Source organism: Amblyomma mixtum, chromosome 1, assembly GCF_055824585.1.
Source record: "Amblyomma mixtum isolate Tamu chromosome 1, ASM5582458v1, whole genome shotgun sequence".
NCBI lineage: Eukaryota > Metazoa > Arthropoda > Arachnida > Ixodida > Ixodidae > Amblyomma > Amblyomma mixtum.
In genome coordinates, this window is record NC_143012.1 from 104,694,895 (window position 1) to 104,719,299 (window position 24,405).

General features: G+C 45.2%; 1 protein-coding gene across 1 annotated transcript in view; it reads left to right on the top strand.

The window, feature by feature from the left end:
• The window catches only part of LOC149367404 (uncharacterized), a 43,077-nt gene that overhangs the window by 14,423 nt on the left and 4,249 nt on the right, over positions 1 to 24,405 (top strand). The window lies entirely within an intron of this gene.

Here is a 24,405-nt window from a genome sequence, read left to right on the forward strand (position 1 = left end):
ATTACCACTGGGTCACGCCAGCGAGCATTCTTTAATTGCTAAACTTACGGGACTTTTTAAAAGAAAATTTAGATTTAGATCGATAGATCGATAGAATTCTTTACATTTGTGGTCGTTGGTCTGGATGGTGTCCTTGTCGGTCTTATGCGACAGACCGGTTCCTCTGTGGCGGAATAATTACAGTCCACTGACCACCACCGAAGTTGTCGTCACTTTTTTGTTCCACTGAAAAACAGTGAAGTAACAAACAGCACCTATGCAGCGAGCGAATGCGTTTTAAATGCTTCCGAATGCGTCGGGAAATTCTTGTGAAGTGCCGCACAACTCCGTTCGGTCCGAATGCCAGTAGACATGTCGAATACCATTCGGCTCAAATGCCCCTTAAATGTCCGCGTAGCACAGATGTTGTGACAGAATTGCAGCAGTAGTAGTCGAGCAATAGCACCGCGCTACTATTCTAAGACTGCTCGCATGCTATAATGTGTTCCAGGAACCTGTGTTTTGACCTCAAGGATCAGCTTAAAATATCTACTTTGCAACGTATACAAGCCAAATATAGTTAAACTGAGATGAGAGAGGTTTATACAGGTCTCACACCTCTAATCAAGAGCTCAAGTGACTTTTTACGAGTTCAAAAAAATTAAAGAAACGGATGCTCTCTATTGTAGAAATATTGAACATTGCCTTGTCGTGTTAGTAGATGGCACAAGGTTGACCGCTGTTTGCCAGTTTGCTTTTAACATTCAATGAGAGATGGCAATGCTAGGTCAATATAGAGAGCTTTCCTAAATAACCTAGTCAATTCTGGCAAACACTGGGAACACTCTGGCCAACATGGCCCGTGACAGCCATGATTTTAAGTTGGCACTACCGACAAAAGCGAACAGCGGAAAAATTCTTGCTAACCTGGCCCATGATAGCCATGATTTTGTGACGGCACAGCCAGTACTGGAAAAGCGATGGACAACCAGGGCCACCACTGGATGCGGTAAAGAGTGGTCGAGCCAATATCAGAAACTCATTGGGAACTCTGGGCCTACTTAAGGCCCACCTAGTTTTCTGTCGCCCCCTACTACGCTTGCCTTCTATTGGAATCCACTCCGTTACACTTAAGGGCCAGCGGTTGTCTTGGCTTCGCATTGCATGCCTTGCCCAAGCCCATTCCTTCCTCTTCATTTCGACTAGGATGTCATTAAACCGCGTTCGTTCCCTCACCCATTGTGCAGGCTTCCGATCTCTCAACGTTACTCCTAGCATTTTTTTTTGCATAATTCACCGCGTTGTCCTTAACTTAAGGTGAACCCTCTTCGTCACCCTCCACGTTTCTGCCGTATACTTGAGTACCGGGAAGATACAGCTGTTGTATACATTTCCCTTGAGGGATACTGGTAAATGGCCATTCATGATCTGATATATTGTTAGAGGTCCTATTTACAAAGGCTATTTACATAGGCAGCTCTACCCGAGCCTGGTGCATCAGCGACAAGCTATCGAACTTCCTCCTTTTTCTGCGTGCCTACTTCGCTGTTCCTCCAGGGTCCATGTGTAGCGCGTGACACTTCCCCGTTCGCAGACGAAGCCCTCTGGGACAGTCAATCAATCTGGGTCGTCAGAGTGAAAGAACTTCAGTCGTGCGACGTGCACGACTTCAGTTTTCCTAGTACGGTGTCCTTGCGTAGATTGGTGAGAGACCACGTATTTCAGGTCATTGAGGCGAGCTAGCACGATGAACGGCCCTGCCATTTTTGAACGAATTATGGATGCGCTTTTACGTGGCCAAAAGTGGAAGGAATATTTCCATGTGTTATTTGCACGATGATGTTATTTTTGGAAGGATATTCTCCGAACATAACGCAACGCAGAATACAACTTTTTTTGAGAGAAAAAAGAAAAAAAAACTGACGCCAACCAAAATTTTTTTTTAAATTTTGCCCCGCGTTTCGGGACCAACTCGGTCCCTTCTTCAGTGGCGACTAAAGTGTGCCAGCAGCAGCGGGTTGTTGCCTTCGCTCTCCCTTTGTTAGCACGTGGCGCAGTCCACGAACGTACGCAGAGGGGAGCGTTCCTGGAGTTCTATTCATCGCCGCCTTTGTGAGCCGGATGTGCCATGACTCTACATGTCGCCTCTTGAACAGGTTTGGCTCCACGGCCAAGACGCTCACCTCCTCGAAGGCTATTGGGTGGTCGGCGCGCTCGCAGTGTTCGGCGAGGGGGTTGGCTTCCGAGTTCATTAGCCGGACGTCATTCTTGTGTTGCCTTATTCTTTGGGGGAGGTTTTTTGCTTCGCCGACGTATGAAGCCGGGCACTTATGAAGTGCATCACGGTGGAGCAGCGCAAAGGATGGGACACAAGAAACAAGGAAGGACGTAGACAGGCACTGACTATCAACTGAATTTTTATTTCAAAATACAGAGAATATATAGCAATCATAAGGGGGTGGAACATAGATAAAAGGGCTGCTCGGTCACCGGAATCCAGAAGACGGTCACGTCAGTAGGTAAAACATATTGGTAAATGCAGTGGCGGTGAAAGACGATAAGGGGAAGCGCAGGGTGTAAAGGGCCGGATGATGAATTTTTAGAGGCAAAAAAGGGGGCTAAAAGCACGAAACAACTAAAAGGAGTAAAGGCCTGCGACTAATAAAAGCTAACCTTATGTCACAATTAAAGGACCAAAAACCCGGAATAAACAATAAAAAGAGGATGGGATAAAATCAAACAACGCAAAGAGTCACAACGCAGGCCCTGCGGTTCTCAGAAAGTCCAATTCTTTCTGAGATAAACTAATGGATGGTGTACTGACAAAGTGGTCTTTCGCACGACGGCTGTTCCAAGCCTCAATTATTTCTCTCGACGTACGATCTCGTTCTTTCCCAATGATTGCACATTGGTCAAATATTGGAGCGCAAATTTTACTTTCACATTTTTGACAGTGCTTGGCCAGATTTCCAGTGATGGCTATATTACCTACATTGTTATTATGTTCTTGAAGTCGGACATTGATGCACCGTCCCGTTTGACCAATGTATTCCTTCCCGGTGGATAAGGGCACAGAGTACACAACACCGGAGGCACAAGGAACATGTGGATTACTGTGCGTTTGCCCACAACCACGGTGAACTTGCTGGTTGTTAACTCTCCTGCACAAAGAGGCGAGCTTGTTGGGCGCAGAAAAAACCACTGTCAGACTTCAATGTCAGACTTCATCAATGAATGTCAGACTTCAAGAACGACAGCCGTTACGAGCGAACCAGGGAATCCAGCTGAAGACAGCCTAGCCAATTGTTTTTGAAAACTTGGATGCATCTTGTGAGAGCATGATTTTTCAAGGCCATATTGGAGGCAAAGTGAACCAATCCAATCTGCCCTTGAAAAATCATGCTCTCACAAGACGCATCTAAGTTTTCAAAACCAATTGGCCAGGCTGTATTCAGCTGGGTTCCCTGGTTCGCTCGTAGCGGCTGTCGCTGAAAGCCTGCTGCAGAAGATTAAGGGTAAGGCTGTGAGAGCTGGGGAAGATGTCCCTCGAGAAGAGGTGGTGCGACCTGTGGTGGCGCCCTACGTACACAATACTGAAATAGGTTTTAGGCGCAAAAAACAGACGAGACACATAGGAAAAGTAACAGGACGAAGCGCCAACTTCCAACTGATTTTATTGCATGCATGAAACGTACTTATAAAGCTTGTCGTCACATGCGCAGGAGGGTCACCTAAAGCTCAAGAACGACATGATAAGCCGCGCTCCAGGAATTTCTTTTCACAGTTAAACAATACAACAGATGTGTCGCTTGCGCACATGTCGCCTTTATTTTTGATAAAAAACGCTTCAATCAATTCCCTAGCAGTAGTGTCACTGCTTTTGCCCAGAATGCGCACACCAGTGAAGCATGGCTCACAACTGCGGGACGGGCACATACTAATGTGCTTAGTCAGATGTGTGCCTTCCTTTTTCTGCTCTACATTTCTCTGATGTTCCCTCGTTCGCTCATTCAGGCACCTGCCTGCCTGACCTATGTAGGAGTGTCCGCAAGAAAGGGGGATTTCGTAGACGACCCCTTCAGCACATTTCACGAAAGGGCTCCTGTGCTTTGTTCCGCAGCCTCGTTCCTTGGTGTTGTTTTTGTCAGTACGGGAGCAAAGGCCACCTAGCTTTCTTGGTGCCGAGAAGGCGAGCCGTACAGCATGGCGGCTGGCAACTTTCTTCAAATTATGGGCCACACGATGCACGTATGGCACCACCACTGGTCTCACCTCTTCTCGAGGGACCTCTGGCCTAGCTCTAACAGTACTTTTCTTTGTCTTCTTTAGGAGACATTCAACCACCGCAGTCACGAGCGAACGAGGGAACCCGGCTGCAAAATGCCTAGCCAATTGGTGATTAAAACCGTCCCGCATTTTGTGAGGGCATGACTTTTTGAGTGCCGATTCAAGGCAAAGCGAAGCAATCCCGCGTTTCACAAGTTTAGAATGGCAGGAGTTAAAAGGTAGCAGCTGCTTCTTTGCACGCGGAAAATAGGAACAACAGACCCGATCGCCACAGAACTCAATTGTCAAGTCTAAAAACTGTAATGATTCATGATCAGGTAGTTCGTGTGTGAACTCCAGACCTTTTCCATGGTCTCTAAAGGCAGATAAAACACTGTCCACTGTTTCATCAAGGTTGTAAAGACCTTCTTTAGTTAAAACAATCATAAAATCATCAACATACCTAAAAACTTTAAAAACCTTGTCACTGGGTAAAACTTGTTGCAGAGCTTGGTCAATATGAGATAAAAAGATGTGACATAGCACCGGTTCCACACAGGACCCAATGCATATGCCTGACTTCTGCAGAAAAAACTGCTGGTCAAAAGTGATAAAAGTAGATTCCAGGTAAAACTGTAATAAGGCTAAAAAATCATCTATGGAAATACCGGCTGAGTTCTGAAAAGAAATCGGGCCATTTTCTTCAATGCACTCCCTAACAGCGGAGAACAAGGGGCCATGAGGAACTGTGTAGAACAAATCTACAACGTCCACTGAAAAAGCACTCCAAACATCAGGGTTGGTTTCAAAAAAGTCACAAATTTCATTTGATCGTTTCGTCAAAAACGGATCATTTACATGCAGCTTAGACAAGTGCTTAGCCAAATACATGCTAAGATTTTTCTGCCACGTGCCTTTTTCAGTTACAATAGTTCTAAACGACATGCTTTGTTTGTCAGTTTTTTTTATTTATTTGTTCCTCAGACAGTGTCTAAGAGGAGGCTAAGGCTAAAGGCTAAGAGCCTGAGGAGGCCTTGGCCCCTTGTACAAATTTTTGCATCAACGAACAGAACTCAGGCATAATACTTCGGCCAGTAGCAGGGAAAAAATGTAAACAATTCTTTAAAAGGCAAAATTTTACCGTCCTGTACATCAGTCTCAAACGATCCAAAGTTGTAAGAAAAAGCGGATTCTGTAAACATATCCAGGTTTGCATACAAAGGGCACAGGCAATAGGAAACATCAAGTACAAAACCGGCACTACAAACATCAAAACCAATACACAAGAAAAGCAAAGCCGAAAGTTGGGCGAATTAGATAATGTTCCTGATGAAAAGATAGCGCAGAAGGAACACGTGCCGTTCCCTTTCCGTTCCTCGAGCTGCCACCGCGCCATCTCCCCATCATGAACAAAAGAAAAGAAAATAGAACACCAAAAATTACGAGGAACTTTAGCGGCTAAAGTGGTGAAAGGCGAAAGCCTGAATGCTGCATTCTGCTACGCGATTGTTCATTGCACATTTTGTGGGTGCATTAATTAACTGCCAATTAATGACGCTTAAGCTTCGCCTTTAGGAGTGGAACGCGACAGCGTGTTGTAGCGCTTCCACGGAGTCCAAGGAACGCCACCACCCGTTCGTTCGGCGCGATGCGTTGCCCTTTGAATGCAACGCTTTTTGAGGAAAGCAAATGGCGCTGTAATTCTCTGTCATCTCGGTGGACACCTGAGCCGCACAGTACAGTGTGAGTGAAAGAAGAAAGAGGGACCTTAATGAAGAAAATGAAAATTGTATTTGAGGAAAGGAAATTAGGCATTAACCGTCTCACATATCTCAGTACACAGTACTCGAAAATTGTATTTGAGGAAAGGAAGTTGAGCAGTAACTGTCTCACATATTTCGGTGGACACCCGTCAAAATTCGCGCGCGGTGACGTCACGACAATTAGGACCAACCTGAAACACGGACAAATACGCCTTGCTCGTCGGTAAATTGGTTTTTGAGGAAAGGAAATGTATCTGTCTCTCATATATCGGTGGACACCCAAACCTCGCCGTAACGGGAAGGGAGGAAGATTGGAGTCAACGAAGGCACGTACCGTATTCACTAGACGCGCCTTTGTTCATTCCAAACCATTTAGCTGGCATGGCGGAGTGGTAGCGTGCTCGACTCGCACTCCGGAGACCGGGGTTCGATTCCCAAGCTCGGCCAATTTCTTACTCGGTTTTATTTATTTATCTGGTTAATTAGACTAATTGGTTAAGTAGCCAATTTACTAAATTCAGTCAAACTTACTTGGAGCATCACTATACGATCCCTTTAATTTGTTGCATGGTTAGTAGCCAAAGTACAATTGTCCCCGTTTGAAATTGGCGCACTCTGACGTCACGACCGTTTCGACCAATTGAAAAGCGTGACATTTCTGTCGACAGCTCCTGCTTACAGCGATGAGGCATTAAAGGCTTCCGCCTTAAAAAACAATTTTGTATCCAATGGCAAGCGTTAGGTACCACATTCCATGTGCAAACCGCGGAACACGTATTGAAGATTAAATCGATTTGATGAGGCTCTACTAGAAACACATATCATTAAGTTGTGTATGAAATTGCGAATTAACCAAGAAGTGTCTGCATTCACATTTAAAAACAGTAAAAGGTTTGTTGAAATCCATGTGCATCCCAAAGCTGTTTAACAGTTTAGTAGACTGAAAAGTTAGCGTTTGGCTACCATAATTAGTTCGTATCATAGGCACTCTTCGTTTAGGCTCGCGGATCGGGTATGTACTGCTATATTGTCCTAGATGGATATGTAGTTTGTTTCGATGAACCCACTGCAGCAGTTTAAAGTAATAGACCTGGTTTGCTTTTAGCATGTTGTACTTAACAAAAAGCGGCCCGGTCCGTAAGCTGCGCCTATCGCCTTTATAGTTCTCACATAAGCGTAGTACGTTCTTTTGTGAAACAATTAATTTATTATAATTATAGGCTGGCGTCGTCCCCCAGATCAATATTCCATAACTTAATCTTCAGTAAAAAAGAGAATAATATAACACCTGTTTTAAGGACGTGGTTATCAGATTCCTGATCGTATAGATGCTCCCAGTTATTAGCGCCAAATCAGCTTTTAATTTATTAACATGCGTAGTCCAGGAAAGCTCTTCACTGAACCAAACACCCAAAAATGTTTGTTCTTTTGCCTGTTCTATCAGAGTTCCATCATAGGTTACATTTATGGTTGAATAGTCTCTCCTATTTATGGGCTTGAATATAATGTATTTTGTCTTACTTGTATTTAGACTCAATTTGTTATTTAAAAGCCATCCTGATAATTTAAGGAAGTATTCATTAGCAGCTTTTTCCAAGCTTGCTTTGTTTGCTCCAGTAAAGAAGACATTGGTGTCATCCGCATATAAAACTATGTCGGTAAAGCCAGTGACTGAGGTAATATCATTGATGTACACCAGGAATAAAAACGGTCCTAGAATGGATCCCTGGGGCACACCATACAGAATTCGCATTTTACTGGATGCTATACCATTAATGTCAACATACTGGTAGCGATCACATAAATAACTTTTAATTAAATTGAGTGCTATTCCTCGTACACCATACATATCCAGCTTTTTTATCAGAATGTCGTGCTGTACAGTGTCAAATGCTTTCTTTAGGTCCAAAAATAACCCAAGGGTCAAAAGTTTCTGTTCAATGTTTTCCACTATCTTTTCTTTAATATGAATCAAAGCCATTTCCGTTTATTTTCTCTTTTGGAACCCGTACTGGGCAGATGTAATAATCTGATTCTTTTCAAAAAAGGACACAAGCCGATCACTTATAGCTCTTTCAAATATCTTCGAAAAAACAGGGAGGACGGAAATTGGCCGATGGTTATTGATATCTAATGCACAACCACATTTATACGCGGGCGTGACTTTAGCAATTTTTAATTCTTCAGGATAATCTCCAGACTGAAGCATCGCATTAATGATATGTGCCAATATTGGGCTAATAATAGGCGCAGTGTATTTAAGTGGCAATGCTCTTATTCCATCGTCTCCAGCTGCTGCATCATTCTTTAGTTGCGCTATTATTGTCTCAATTTCAGCAGGAGTAGATGGCCAAAGCATAACAGATTGCGGCAGCCTATGTCCCTGTGGACAGTTATCCGTGCAGGTATTTTGCCCAGCGTACTGACCAATGTTAACAAAGTGACAGTTCATTTCATCTGCCAGTTTCTGCCCTTTTACATGCTCGTTGTCTTTTATTATTTCTTGCACAGCAGCACAATTATGCTTTCTGTTCATAAGGCGGTTAATCATGTCTCACATTTTTTCTGGTCTCCGTTGATCTGGCTAAACTTATTCTGATAAAATTCTGTTTTGGCTTTTTTGAGGTCCAAGTTCAGTCTATTCCTGATCTTTTTCTACTCAACAAGCAAAGCGGGATCACGATTTTTTATAAAACCATGATACATGTTGTCCCTTTTTTAATTCTTTTGTATAAATGCTTGGTTATCCATGGTTTTCTTATTTCTCCATTTTTGGTCTTACTTTCTCGCAGAGGGAAAGCTGTATTATAGCAGGAAAGAAACTGATGAAGAAATTTTTGATAAGCTGTTTTGGGGTTGGTGTCTTTACATATATGATCCCAGTCTGCCTGCTGTAAAAGAAAACGAAAGGTTCCCAGTGTCTGTTCGTTGATTGTGCGGACATTTGACTTAATATGCTTCTTTTTACAGTGGTTTTTTGTTGCGACAGAGGCCAGACAGAAGATTGGCATGTGGTCACTGATATTGCTTGTCATCACACCAGCAATAAGATTTTCGGTTTCAATGTTTGTGACACAGACATCAATACACGTGGCAGTATCAGCAGTAATCCTGGTTGGTAAGGTTATAATATTTTTACACGCATGCTCATCAACAATATCTTTAAATTATTTTGCACATGGTTCATCGGAGAGACCATCAATATTCACATCACCGAGAATAACGAAAGAGGCAGCTGGATGCCGAAGTGATTCAAGGGCATTTTCAAAAAAATTTAAGAATTCCGCTACAATGCCAGATGGTGGTCTGTAGAGTGCACCGACTACCACGTTCGATACTTTAAGAAATAGGCTTTCGCTATTTTCATTCAGCTTCGTTAGGTCATAAAGAATTTCATATTCGTAACTACACTTAAAGTAAATGGCTATACCGCCACCTCTCCTGTTTTCTCTGCTAACGGCTACGCTCAAGAGGGTCGCCGGAAAATTCGGCGTTGACGCCATTTTTTCTGCACCTTGCAAGTTGTCGCGTTTGTGCAATTTGGCGAGAAAAAATAAGCAAAAGAAGGTCGAGTGTGGCATTAACCACAGGAATAATTTCGTACAGTGTACATGCAATGTAATTTATCAGATTCCCATGAGTTGTGGCAGGTTCTACATAGGGCAAACTGGCCGCTGCGTCAACATTAGATTATTAGAGCACGCAAATTCCTTAGAAGATTCAAGGGGGCAGCATCTGCCTAAGCATTGACACACTTCCAAGCATGATGACAAAGATTGTAATCCGCTTTTCGATAGGACTAAGATTATCGAACGCTCGAGGGATAAGAAAGAACGAGAAATTATCGAGGCCTTGGAAATCGCGAGGTTAGGGCCTGATAAGTGCATTAGCGATGCTTCAGTACACCTGTACCGCAAGGAGGTCGAGTTCTTTGATTCCACGAGATGAGTGTCGCTTCTGTTTTTTGTTTTTGTGGTTGGTGCGCATGCGCTTTGCTGCTGAAAGAAAGAGGAGTTGGTGGAATCAATCAGTTGTCAGTCTGCGTTTGTCCCGTGTGGTTCTCTTTCTCTTGTCCCGTCCTTTTGCGCAGTTACTTTTTGTTCTCATAACGCTCTTATAACCTTGAATGTGAGGAGGCACTTCATCCTTCTTTAACCAAGTTTCAGTAAGGACTACGATATCAAATTTTACTGAAAGAGAATCGAGGTACATTTCTAAATTGTCTATCTTGTTTTTAACACTTCTCATGTTCAAATGTATGGTCGCAAACGGCAAGTTCTTTGTTGCACACGTTTTGTTAAATGTAGGACAGTCATAATAGGAACAATAAATTTCCTGCCTTTCCATTGTAACAGCTTCAGAAGCACACAAGAATGCGGGTTATGTTGTCTAGCTTGCAATGTTAGCAATATCTGTCATATTGACGATTCTGAAAATGTCTGCCTGCTCGTCCTTCCTTGCAAGGATTCGACCGCGAGTAAACCACACAAACTTCCACCCTGCTCTTTTCATTTGAGCAATGGCTGCGCCGAGAAGCTTTTTGTTTGTGCCAGTCAGGTGTTCATTCAAGTACACAGGTGTACCCTCGCCACCGTAGTCAAGGTCTTTGGTATCGATATCCTGCTTCTTGCATTTCTGCAAGAGCTTGACTCGCTTCGTGCGCTGCACAAACCGGACAACAATGTTCTTCTTGTCGGACTTAAAGGTACTGACGCGAAGGCACACATCAATATCAGAGTCGACAATTAGCTCATTGAGCAATTTCCAATCCTTTTAACTATGTCCACTGCATCACCCTCCTCAGGTACACCCTTTATTTCTAGATTGTTTGCTCTCAGATACTGCTCGAGTTCTTCATTTTTTTCAGTAAGCTTTGGTTTTCAGCAGTCAGTTCATCATTTTGTTTAGACAGCCTTTGAACTTCTTTCCGAAGTTCTTTGATCTCGGTTTTGATTTCGTTGACGCCGTCACATATGTCGCTACAGTACTTGACACTGTCTTTCAAGTTTCGGAGGTCAGCCCTTATCTCGCGTTTGAAATCGTCTAGAGCTTTTGCAAGCTCTTTCACTTCCTTACTCAGAAAACAAAAACTTTTAGCGCGCTCTTTTTGCTATCTCTAATCTGGTTAGTAAGGGTGCTCAACCCCAGACGATCACATAAGGCCATCGCGGCCGATTTCACTTTTGTAGATTTTTAGAAATTGGAACAAAATTCTTTCTAACCGCCTGAGTTGTTCTCGCTGAGAAGTTATCATCCGAGAGCAACTACAAACCCGCCCTCCTTATCAGCTTGTTGGTTGGTTGGTTTATGGGGTTTAACGTCCCAAAGCGACTGAGGCCATGAGAGACGCCGTAGTGGAGGGTTCCGGAAATTTGGACCACCTGGGGTTCTTTAACGTGCACTGACATCGCACAGTACACGGGCCTCTAGAACTTCTCCTCCAAAGAAATTCTAGCCGCCGCGGCCGGGATCGAACCCGCGTCTTTCGGGACAGCAGCCGAGCACCGTAACCGCTGAGCCACCGCGGCGGCCCTTATCAGCTTGTAGTAGACGCAGTTGATTCCTTCTGCAGTACGACGCAATGGCTTCCTTCGACATTCCCATGTTTCTTGTGGTGTTCTGATAACCTGACTTTAGAAGGGATTCAACGCCTTCCAGCAGGCATTTTTCTCGCATCTCCGCTGTGGCTTTTCTTGCAATTTGTCGGTTGATGGCTAATAGATTTTTAGACGGCAATTTTGGCTCCACTGCGTACTTCGGTCCTTTTTCCAAAACAGATTTCATCTTCTCTGGCAGATGTACAGCTGCAACGGAAAAAGATTAGCACAAGTGACTCATGACCGGAGCGGAAAAATTGCGAGACGCGGCGCTATTGTAGCCGTATGCGCAGATAGCGAGAGTGCCTGGCACATTCTACTTTCCAAAGTGGGGGTGGCCGGCAGAAAGCAGCCCATCCGAAAGCCTCCATTTTAAATGATAGCTTGTGCGCTTTATCGGTAGAATCAAGCGCCAACGTTGTGGCGCACATGACTCCATTTCTTTATTTTTTTTTAGCTGGCGTTCGTAGCGGTATATTCTTTATCGAAGTTTTCCCTCAAAGTCATGGTTTGCTGGACAATAGACTGTCAATGGCTGTCAGCGCCAGCGAAGATAAATGGCATGATACTTGAACTTGCGCATTCCAGACACGAGTTTACTTTTTGGCAAGAAATGAACGCAGCAGTTTAAACTCCCAATTTTCTCTTTATTGTCAAATTTCCTTGAAATTTTAGCACAGCATATGAAATAGAAAGGTGTGAAATGAATTGACAAGTGTCAAATTATGAGAAGCTCTTCCAAGCTAGTGGATTAGTGACGGGCGAACGCTCCACCAGCCTCCACGACATTGCGTGCCCGTGCAGGTAGTGAGGCATAGAGGGTGCTCGCGATACCGGGCACGCCTTTTAGTCGTGTCCATTCTTGATTGATTGATGGGGTTTAACGTCCCAAAGCGACTAAGGCTATGAGAGACGCCGTAGTGGAGGGCTCCGGAAATTTCGACCACCTGGGGTTCTTTAAAGTGCACTGACATCGCACAGTACACGGGCCTCGAATTTCTCCTCCAAAGAAATTCAGCCGCCGCGGCCGGGATCGAACCCGCGTCTTTCGGGACAGCAGCCGAGCACCATAGCCACTGAGCCACCGCGGCGGCTGTCCATTCTTCTTGGACAGCCTCCCAAAGCAGATCTGGTGACGCTCCGTGTAGTTGCCGTCTTGCCAGCTGCTGCTTCATGAGGCCCCACACATTTTCTATAATGTTAAAGTCAGCTCCTTTTGGAGGCCGTGGGAGCTCCTAAATGCAGAGCTCCTAAATCTTCTGCCGTACTATCCTTAAAAAGAAAGAAAAGAATGTTTTAAAATCATGAACATGGGAAATCTTTTCGGGTAGCACGAACAAAGGAACAGAACGAGTGAGTTATGAGGATGCAATAAAAGAAAGCTAAAGCTATATGTGTAAGCATCGCGTTGTATTACTTTCTTATATATCGAACGAAAGCAATCGTTTGGTAAAAAAAAACTGCCTTTGGGTGTGAAAGTTAATAAAAAAGCAAGAAATGATAATGCAACTTTTTTCAAAGATCAGCTAGGAAAGAACGTTGTAAGTGGGTGAAAGTAAAAAAAGAAAGAAAGTTAAATGACAAAAAGTCAGACGTTTATTAGCCGCGAAAAGCAACGGTAGCACCCCAACAGCATCCAAACGTCCATTCATAATATTATTTAAAAAAAAAAAACTTTGTCCTCCATATCAAATCACTCTTATAAATCCATGCCATTCATTTACAAACTGTCAGAAAAATGTTATAGTTCTTTCGTGCGAAGTGCATCTACGTTAAATGTAATTATACCTGCTTGTGTGGATGGGGCTCCTGTCGTGCTGAAAAATGAAGCATCCATCTGGAAACGGGCCATCCAGGATGAAACGAATTAAGTTTCTTTCAAGTATATCCGCATATACTGATGATGTCAGGGCCCCATCTATCCAGATGAGTGAGCCAAGCCCCTGGTGTGTGATAACCCCCCACACTTTGAGAGACCGCCGGCCGCTAGCGGCGACGTGTTGCGTATATTCGGGTTCAAACCTGTAACAAAAAAAGTGACAGTTTTGCTTGTTACTCCGCAGCTCAACAGTTCTTTTTGGACATTCGCATAACAGGATTTAAAGGAAACGTAAACTTCTTAGCTACAGGTTTTAGAATTTGCCAGGCGTGTAGAAAAAAAATGAAAAGACCACCGCAGAAGCTGCCATACACAGGCGACAATTATGCTCCGGACGTATTCGATAAAAGAGGACACTTAGAAATTGCTGCTTTCCTGTCCTTTTAGACACAGAAGCACATGACCTACCGGGTGCAATCTGGCCTCCAAACACGGCGCTGTTGGTCCCACTTGCTGCTGAAGGTAGATTCGTCCGTGAACACTACAGTCATCCATTCTTCGGTTGTCCACAAAAGATGCCTAGTGGCAAACTCCAACCTGAGCTCCTTGTTTCTTCGAGTCAAAAGTGGCCTCTGGCAAGACTTCCTGCTGCGGAGCCCGACTGAACGAAGGCGTTCTCTTATGGCAGTGAGGGATCTCTGTAGGCCAAGTTCATGTCCTATCTCCTCGGCTGTTATGAAAGGGTCACAACAGGCGGCGGCCACAATCACCCTGTCTTCTTCTTCGGTGGTTCGTCTTGGCCGCCCATCTCGAGCCGCATCTCATATCCTTGCCTCTTGGAGAAAAGCCCGAACAATGCGCGTAACGCTTCCAAGCGAGCACCCAACTTCCGCAGCAACGCTCCTTCTTGTCCGACCGTCTTGGACAAGGGTTAAGATTTGGACTCTTGTCGCCTCGTCGATTCGCGGCATCCTTACGTCGTTGTTGCAAATTTCATGCGAACTACACCTGCTTTTAAACTTTTGCTATCGTGTGACGTAGGCACTGCTACACCTTAATTTTGACAGTTCATCTCCAGCACATTTTAAAAGGAAAACGGTGATAAAAAAAACGCAAAAAAAGCGTAAAAAGAAAACGAGATTATGTGCTTAGCCACCTTGGAACATGGTTTGGCTGATAAGAAATCTACAGGCGTTCGTTTAGGATGTCGCTTTTCTGATGGGCGAATGTCTAGGTGGGCTGCTTTCTGCCGGCCACCCCCGCTTTAGGAAATGGAATGTTCCTGGCACTCTCGCTATCGGCGTACTCGGGAACAATAGCGCCGCGTGTCGCGATTTTTTAGCTCCGGTCATGATTCACTTGTGCCATTCTTTTTCCGTTGCAGCTGTACATCACCCATTATCACCAATCCTTCACCACCCTTCTTCTTCTGGTCCTTTCTTGCTTCCCTCAGCAAACTGCTGAGCATGCACGTCCACTGTTGCTCAGTCATCTTTGAGGCCAACTTCGTGATGGACCGAAAAGTGTTCTCAGCGACACATGCAGGACTTAGTGCGAAGCAGGCAACACGCAGAAGGTCATAAAAAAAGGCGATTCTGGCGCCATAACTCCGACCTGAGGATCTTGCTAATTATTTTTACCGTATTTTCCGGTGTATAAGACGCACCCTTGTATAAGACGCACCCCCATATATGCAGGCTGTCATTGAAAAAGTTATTATATAAGACGCACCCGTGTATAAGACGCATCCCATTTTACCCAGTTAGGCTAGTGAGGCTTAATTAAACATGCTTGTGCGACCATTGCAAAATGCACCTTACCTGTGAGAAGTTCTTAAGCACCGCTAAGTGATCGAAAAAGGCAACACTCACGCCGTACCCACCCACGTTTTAGCAAAAAAAGAAAAAAAGAACGAAGGAACTCTCCTTATGTCCATAAGAACATTTTATATTAACTTAAAACCTTCGAAATCTTGATCTTAAGATGTGCTATCAAAAAGCACGCCCATTTCTGGAGGCGACCCAGCTGAAACATTTTCTTCGCACTACGTACGTACTTCATTAACACTTCTTTTTGGGCAAGTTGGTTCATATTTGAAAACTTTAAAAGGGCGCAAACACACACGACCACAAAGTACAAGAGACGAGACACAAGCGCCGACTGTCAACTGATTTTTATTGGAGCAAGGGAACACCTTATATACACAGCAGCATACACAAGATAAGAAGTTGCAGAACGCACGTGCGATCAAGAGACACTGCGGAAAAAAATACGAAAAACCAAGCAAGGCGCTCAAGGGGTGAACAGATTAGTCGCATCTAAAAAACAGGCCTCAGCGTTTAAGAGAGATATCGAAGGCTTGCTAATGCAACTGTTGCCATATTTCATGATATGAAAGGCTTCCAAGCTGAGACGTGTCGTCTTATCAATGCTTTTGCCGAGAATCTTCGTCTCATGAAATCGGGCCACGCAACCACTGCAATTACTAATATGCGCAACTAAATGTGCGTACTTGTCTTTAAAATTCTTAACATTTCTTGAATGGTCCCCTAATAGATCATTGATGCAACGGCCGGTTTGGCCGACATACACCTTCCCGCACGTCAAGGGAATAGCGTAGACCACTCCCGTGGAACATGTCGCAAACCGATGCTTGTGATTAATTTGGCACCCACTCTTTTTCGGGCCACAGATGCGGGGGCATAGCCCTCCCAGCTTACTGGGTGCCGAAAACACAACCGGCACACCGTGCCTGTTGGCCACTTTTTTTAGGTTGTGAGTGGTCTTGTGTAGGTACGGCACAACCAAAGGTTTTTCGGCCTTTTCCCGATTACAACCGGTCATTCCTGTTCCATGCTTCAACTTCTGGAGGAGGGTCTCACAACCAGCAATCAAGATCGAAGAGGGGAACCCTGCCGCTAAAAGTCGGCTTATCTGATTAAGGAAGCTATTTTAAAGCCCTTTTAAAGTTTTCAAATACGTACGTACTACCTACACGGAGCAAACAAAGTTGCAAAGGGTGACAGAAAGAAACGCCGGCTTGTCTTGACAATGGTGAGAAACGCGATTGTCACCATCTTTTGGCATTTCACATTACTTTTGCTTGGGGCCTGCGAAACGGTCGCGGGTTTATGATTCCGGAAGTCGTCATCACCACCGTTTAATAATAAAGTTGCTCTCGATGGTCCCCGTATTGAAGTATTAACCGTGTTAAAACCCCGTTATTGTTAGTGATGTTTTTTCGGTGAAAAAAGCTTGAACATGGACCTGAGTAATTTCTGAACTCGCAAAAAAAAAACAAAAAAAGTCGCATATAAGACGCACCCTTGTATAGGACGGACCAGCAAGATTTTTGAAAAAAAGCCGCCTCTTATATACCGGAAAATACGGTACGTGACCCCATGAACGAAGCACTGGACGAAAAAGCGCACTTACTTCAACGGGTACCAAGCCGTTCTTGATGCAAAAGGCGACTGTCCTCGCACGACAGGTGTTGGCAACGACACATGTGATACAATCATCAATGAAACGTGGAGGTTACACACAAAAGGAAGGGCCCACTGTACTAGAAATATAGTCTAAGAACACTTGCTGCTGGGCTAGTTGGTTTTGGTCCATACTGCAATAGGTTTTAGGCGCAAAAAACAGACGAGACAAATAGGAAAAGTAACAGGACGAAGCGCCAACTTCCAACTGATTTTATTGCATGCATGAAACGCGCTTATAAAGCTTGTCGTCACATGCGCAGGAGGGTCACCTAAAGCTCAAGAACGACATAAGGCGCGCTCCAGGAATTTCTTTTCACAGTTAAACAATACAGACGCAACACAAACCTGAAGGACATCCTGGTGCATGCTAGGCTCGGTAAGAAACCACCACCGACAGTAACTTCATGATCTCGACCTAGATGCAAGACATGCAAACATTTACAAAGGGACACTACAGTTAAAAGTACGGCAAGCGATTTCAGTTTCGATATAAAGACCAGTTTTGACTGCACATCGTCCAATATTATCTACATGCTCCAGTGCTCCTTCTGCCAGAAACAATATATCGGAGAAACCGGGCCAACAATGAGTGCCAGATTAAACGGGCACCGGGCTGACACAACACGGAATGAACAGAAGGCAGTGTCGACCCATTTTAATCAACGCCATCACAAATTCGACGAACTCAAATTGTTCATTCTTCAGTCAGGCTTCAAATCGAATAGGGACAGAAAATACAGAGAAGCATTCCTAATCCACAAATTTAAAACACTGCAACCAACAGGGATTAACATGTCCAGAGGAAACCTTGAATCTCTCAGGTACATTCCAGGGTTAGCATAATTTTAAATTAACAAATGTCTTGCACGTGCTCAGACCATTTCCTAGAACCTCGTATAAGTATATTATCTTTTCAGGAGGACACAGGGGCGCGATGGGAGGCACGGGCGTGGAGGTAGAGAGGGGCAAGCGCTTGTCCCTGTATGCTTCTATGTCCGTGTCTTTTGTTGCGCCCCTGCGTCCTCCTGAAAAGTTATGAACCAACACGCCCAAACACAAGTACTTCTGAGTATACTATCGCTCTTTAAACCCTTCCCACGTCATATCTTCCACCACACCACATTTCCGGCCTTCTCACCCTCTCCCTTTGTCACCTTCTTTTTTTTTCTTTATCCTTATTCCCTACTATCAGTTCTCGGAAACCATGACATTCCTGTTACCCCATCCGACCCCACCTTTTGGCTTTCTCTGAACTCGAGCCATTCACCCCCCCCCCCCCCCCCCTGCCTTGTCCTTCCTTGGAAATGTCCCCCCCCCCCTTTCGTTCTCCTTCCAGTGCCAGCCTATTTTGTTTGCCTTGTCATTTCCCTGTACCACGCTGACTAATCCTCTTATCTGAGTTTTTCAGGTCCACCCAGCGCCAACCCCCCGTCGCAGCCCCTTCAAAGCCTTTGTTCATTACACACCCCCGGGATATAAGTTTTTCATTTCATTTCATTTCATTTATTAAGTCCTCAAAGGCCCCATTTAAGGGGTATTACATGACGGGTGGGCGGGGAGTACGGCAGTTATGACAAAAAAATATGATTTTCGATGGCAGTCTTGAATTGTTGAAGATCTTCAAGGGAAGCGATATGGCCGGGAAGGTCGTTGCAGTCCAGGGCAGTACGGAGAAAAAATGATTTTTGGAACGTTGTGGTGTGGGTGCGCTGGGGGTATACTGCTTTGGGATGGCTGTGACAGGATAAACGATGGGCTGGGCGGATGAGTGCGTTGTTCGGTGGCAAGCTGTGAAAAAATGTATGATAAAGAGAAAGGCGAGCTACTTGACGACGGGATGCTAGGGTACGAAGTTCAAGTCGAGATTTTAGTCCAGTTACACTAGCGCGATATGAGTACTCTGAAAGAATGAATCGCGAAGCGCGATTTTGAATAGATTCTAGTAAATTCGACAGGTTGGTTTGGTGAGGATCGAGTATAGAACTAGCGTACTCTAGCGCCAATAAACCCAACACAACACACTCTAGTTTAGGTCGGACAAGTGATATATAGGCAATTAGTTTGACGGAAGGGTGTGCTAAGGAAAAGTTACGCCGTAAGTATCCAAGGACGCGATTGGCTGAGTTAGCTATATTAGTAACATGACTGTGCCAGGATAGGTCACTGGAGATATGGACACCTAGGTACTTAATATTGTCGGTTTGAGTTATGGGTCAACCGTAAAGGAGGTAGTTGGGAGGTGAGTAGTCACGTCGGCGGTGAAAAGAGACTAAAAAGGTTTTATTGACATTTAGTTTCATGAGCCAGGTATCGCACCACTCTTGCACTTTAAGGAGGTCGTTCTGTAGGTCGGCAACATCTGATTGGTTATTTATGGAGCGGTAAATCAAACAATCGTCGGCAAACAGGCGTATGTTAGATGACATGTTATTTGGCAGGTCATTAATATAAATTAGGAAAAGAAGGGGGCCTAAAACAGTACTTTGAGGAACACCCAACCGGACATGGTAGAGAGCGGATGAATGGGAGTTGGCGACAACAAACTGGAGACGATTGGTGAGAAAACTGCTGATCCAGGTGAGCACACAAGGGTCTAAATTAAGGCATGACAGTTTGAGTAGCAGGTGACGATGCGATACTTTGTCGAAAGCTTTCTCGAAATCTAAAAAAAAAATGCGCCAATGGGTGTATTAAGGTGAAGGTTGGTGTGAATATCATGAAGGAAAAGAGCAAGCTGTGATTCACAAGAGTGACCTTGACGGAAGCCATGCTGATTGGGGTGGAAAAAGTTGCCCGATGAAAGGAAAGACGCAACCTGGGAATAAATAATATGCTCCATGATTTTTGAACAAACACTTGTGGTAGATATTGGTCTGTAGTTGGTGGGGCATGAACGGTTACCTTTTTTGAAGACAGGAACGACCTTCCCAATCCTCCAGTCAGCAGGAATGGTACCACTAGTTAACGATTGCTGAAATATGAGTGACAAAACAAAACTACTGACTTGTTTAGTATTTTTAAGCACTTTGGCATAGTAAAGGGAGGTGCACAAGTGTCTCACTGTTGAAGACAGCGCAAAATGCATCATTTAGTACACCAGCAACTTCGTGTTCAGGAGCATTGCAGCCGTCGTTATGGAAAAAAGAAATACTGGTTGAAACTGAAGGATTGATTGTTTTCCAGAACTGTTTTGGGTCGTTACGCAGCATAGAGGGCAGAGTGTTGTTGAAAAAGTTGTGTTTGGCGGTATATAAAGATTTTTTGTACTCGCTGGCGGCCCGAAAATACTTATCCCATGCAGCGTCGTTGTTAGAATGCTTTGCAATGCGAAAGAGCCTTTTTTTTCTTGTTATTCAACCGGTTTAGTACGGAATTGAACAATGGCGACTGCGCACGCTCTGTTATTGTGATAGTGGGGATGTACTTTGCGATTAGACGGAGCATTTCGGTTTTAAAAAGTTGCCAGTTAGTATCAACAGGACGCTCTTGATAACTGGCCGCGAAGGTGTCACAAAAAGAGGCCAACTCTGTATTCATGCCTGCATAATCACCTTTACCATAAAGAGTCAGTTTTTTCTTGTTTTTTTTTGCTTCTGAGTGAACTGCACTGGAAAGAGCCACAGATTACAGCGTGATCGCTCGGGGACGGGAGAAAGATAAGCGCAGAAAAAATATCGGCGTGGGTTGTTAAAATGAGGTCCAGGATATTAGAGGAGTGGTCTGTAATGCGAGTAGGTTCTGTGACTAGCTGTGATAGACCGAAAGTCAGGCACGTGTTCATGAATTCACATTCGTTGTTGCACTTTGACAAGGTGGAAGTGGGGTTAGTCCACTTTATCGAGGGATAATTGAAGTCACCAAAAAGAACGACGGGGGTGTTATGATACATGGTTGTTATAGCTTGTAATGATTGGTTTGGTTTATGGGGTTTAACGTCCCAAAGCGACTAAGGCTATGAGAGACGCCGTAGTGGAGGGCTCCGGAAATTTCGACCACCTGGGGTTCTTTAACGTGCACTGACATCGCACAGTACACGGGCCTCTAGAATTTCTCCTCCAAAGAAATTCTAGCCGCCGCGGCCGGGATCGAACCCGCGTCTTTCGGGTCAGCAGCCGAGCACCATAACCGCTGAGCCACAGCGGCGGCATAGCTTGTAATGATTCGTAAAATAAATGTAAGAAAGAGTCGTCGTTAGTTGGGGGTCGATAGCAAACACCAATTAGGAAGCGCGGAAAGGTAGCATTGCAACATATCCAGATTATTTCTAAAGGGTCGAGATATTAACGAGCGTGCAGCGCAGCGATCGGTCAGCGGCGATTAGAACACCGCCACCGCGCGCATTGCCGGGTCTATCTTTGCGAAAGATATCAAAGTGAGGGAGTGAAGGTAATATTTCGAGATCAGTTATTGATGGATTTAGCCAAGTTTCTGTAAGTAGTACTAAGTCACTCGAAGAAGAAGAAATGAGGCTGCAAATTTCATCACGTTTCGGTACAACACTGCGGATATTAGTGTACAAGAATTGCACCGGCGAATAATTGACGTTGGTGATTTCGCGTTTAATTTGCACTTCGTGCTAGGATTTTTCGACAACGTTTTGTGCGGCGTGAACATAAATGTAAGTTTTGTTGTTTGCGATAAGCTTGTCATTTCTTAATTTGATTTTAAGGTTACGTTCCTTCGCAAACTGAAAAAGCTTTTTCCGCGCAAGACGAGTTTCAGGCGAGAAGTCTTCACTGACGCTATAATCTGTTCCCTTAAAATTTTTGCACAAAGAAAGCACAAGGTGTTTGTCTTTGTAGCGCTCAAACTTAACGATTATCGGCCGCTTTTTTTCCTTGTGTGTAAGTACCCAATCTATGGGCACGTGCAATATCTCGTGGTTGAATGTGGACATCAAGAAACTAATGACAGTGGTCAATGATCAACTTTTCGAATTCAGACCAGGATTCGGTTGGGCTGTCCGTCAAACCAAAAAACACTAAGTTGTAGCGACGAGACCTATTTTCAGCATCCACAACGCGGGCAGTCAGAGCAGATACCTGAGCCAAGCACTGATTTGTTGCCGATTGAACTTCGCTCAGGTCGGACTTCAAAGCTGTAAGTGACATAAACTCGGACTCAATTTTTCCTAGCCTGTTACTCAGGTCCTCGAACGTTTTGTCGTGGTCAGATAGCTTTTCGTTAATTGATTTAAGCTCGCCGAGTATGGTTGACTGCCCGCATTGTAGATCCTGTAACATCTTGACCAGTTCAGGAGATGAGATAGCGTCAACACTATCAAGAGGCCCGGGGTTCGTCTCTACATCTCCCGCTAACAACAACAAGTTCAGCAACATCCGTGTACAGTCATATGCAATTTTGCGCCAACAGCGTGGGCTCGGCAACACAACAATACCCCTATAGCTAGATTTCGTAGCAAAAAGGCAATGCCGGTTGGTTACCTGCAACATGAGGACGAAATGTCGGTAAGCTGGAGCCATCACTGTGCCGCCGAGCCCCCTGAAAGGCGCTTCCGGGTGAACTGGCTTTATATCCTGATCGGCTGTGACGCTTGTCGATCGATAACGGTGAGGCAATCGGGTTTCCAGATATGGGGATGATTGTTGGTCAGGCTGGGTTGGTCGTGACGAGTTGCCCCGCAGTGCGCCGTAATCCGCCGGTAGTAGTTCGAAAGGGCACCACGTTCCAGGAGGCCGAGGCGGCAAGGTAGGTGACAGGTAGTCTTTCGGGCTGGCATCAGCAGGGCAAGGCGGAACACCGGCCAGGCAGACAAAGAGCGGCAACCAAGGTACCGCGCTGAGGAACTGCAACATGAGGACGAAATGTCGGTAAGCTGGAGCCATCACTGTGCCGCCGAGCCCACTGAAAGGCGCTTCCGGGTGAACTGGTTTTATATCCTGATCGGCTGTGACGCTTGTCGATCGATAACGGTGAGGCAATCGGGTTTCCAAATATGGGGATGATTGTTGGTCAGGCTGGGTTGGTCGTCACGAGTTGCCCCGCAGTGCGCCGTAATCCGCCGGTAGTAGTTCGAAAGGGCACCACGTTCCAGGAGGCCGAGGCGGCAAGGTAGGTGACAGGTAGTCTTTCGGGCTGGCATCAGCAGGGCAAGGCGGAACACCGGCCAGGCAGACAAAGAGCGGCAACCAAGGTACCGCGCTGAGGAACTGCAACATGAGGACGAAATGTCGTAAGCTGGAGCCATCACTGTGCCGCCGAGCCCACTATTGCAGCTTAAAGAATCAAGATTCACCTCCCTCCCCTTCCTGACACGGATTCCCTCTCACACCACTTTCCTTCCCCACCCCCGGCGCCTTCCTCCTCGGAGCGAAGGCCCTATTTAATCCCTGCCAATGATGAACGCTTTGGCCAGACGAAGACAAGTCCCCTTGTCGAAACGTTGGCTCAAGCAACCTAAGGTTTTCCCCTCCCTTGTTCATTCTGTGATCGCCAAGGACCATCTACCACACCCCCTCATTACCATACAACAGATGTGTCGCTTACGCACATGTCGCCTTTCTTTTTGATAAAAACCGCTTCTATCAATTCCCTAGAAGTAGTGTCTCCTAAAGAAGACAGAAAAGTACTGGTCCCTCGAGAAGGTCCCTCGAGAAGAGGTAAGACCAGTGGTGGTGCCATACGTGCACCGTGTGGCCCATAATTTGAAGAAAGTTGCCAGCCGCCATGCTGCACGGCTCGCCTTCTCGGCACCAAGAAAGCTAGGTGGCCTTGGCTCCCGTACTGACAAAGACAACACCAAGGAACGAGGCTGCGGAACAAAGCACAGGAGCCCGTTCGTGAAATGTACTGAAGGGGTCGTCTACGAAATCCCCCTTTCTTGGGGACACTCCTACATAGGTCAGGCAGGCAGGTGCCTGAATGACCGAACGAGGGAACATCAGAGAAATGTAGAGCAGAAAAAGCAAGGCACACATCTGACTAAGCACATTAGTAAGTGCCTGTCCCGTAGTTGTGAGCCATGCTTCACTGATGTGCGCATTCTGGGCAAAAGCAGTGACACTACTGCTAGGGAATGGATTGAAGCGTTTTTTATCAAAAATAAAGGCGACATGTGCGCAAGCGACACATCTGTTGTAATGTTCAACTGTGAAAAGAAATTCCTGGAGCGCGCCTTATCATGTCGTTCTTGAGCTTTAGGTGACCCTCCTGCGCATGTGACGACAAGCTTTATAAGTACGTTTCCTGCATGCAATAAAATCAGTTGGAAGTTGGCGCTTCGTCCTGTTATTTTTCCTATGTGTCTCGTCTGTTTTTTGCGCCTAAAACCGATTTCAGTATGGACCAAAACCAACTAGCCCAGCAGCAAGTGCTCTTAGACTACGTGCACAAGTTAGCCCACAAGTTGAAAAAGGTCGCGAGCAGGCATGGTGTGGCGCTTGTGTTTTCAGCCCCTGAAAAACTCGGAAGCCTTTGCTCTCGTATTGAAAGAAGACGAAAAGAAGAGAGAGGGTGCGGGAGAGGGTGTGGTC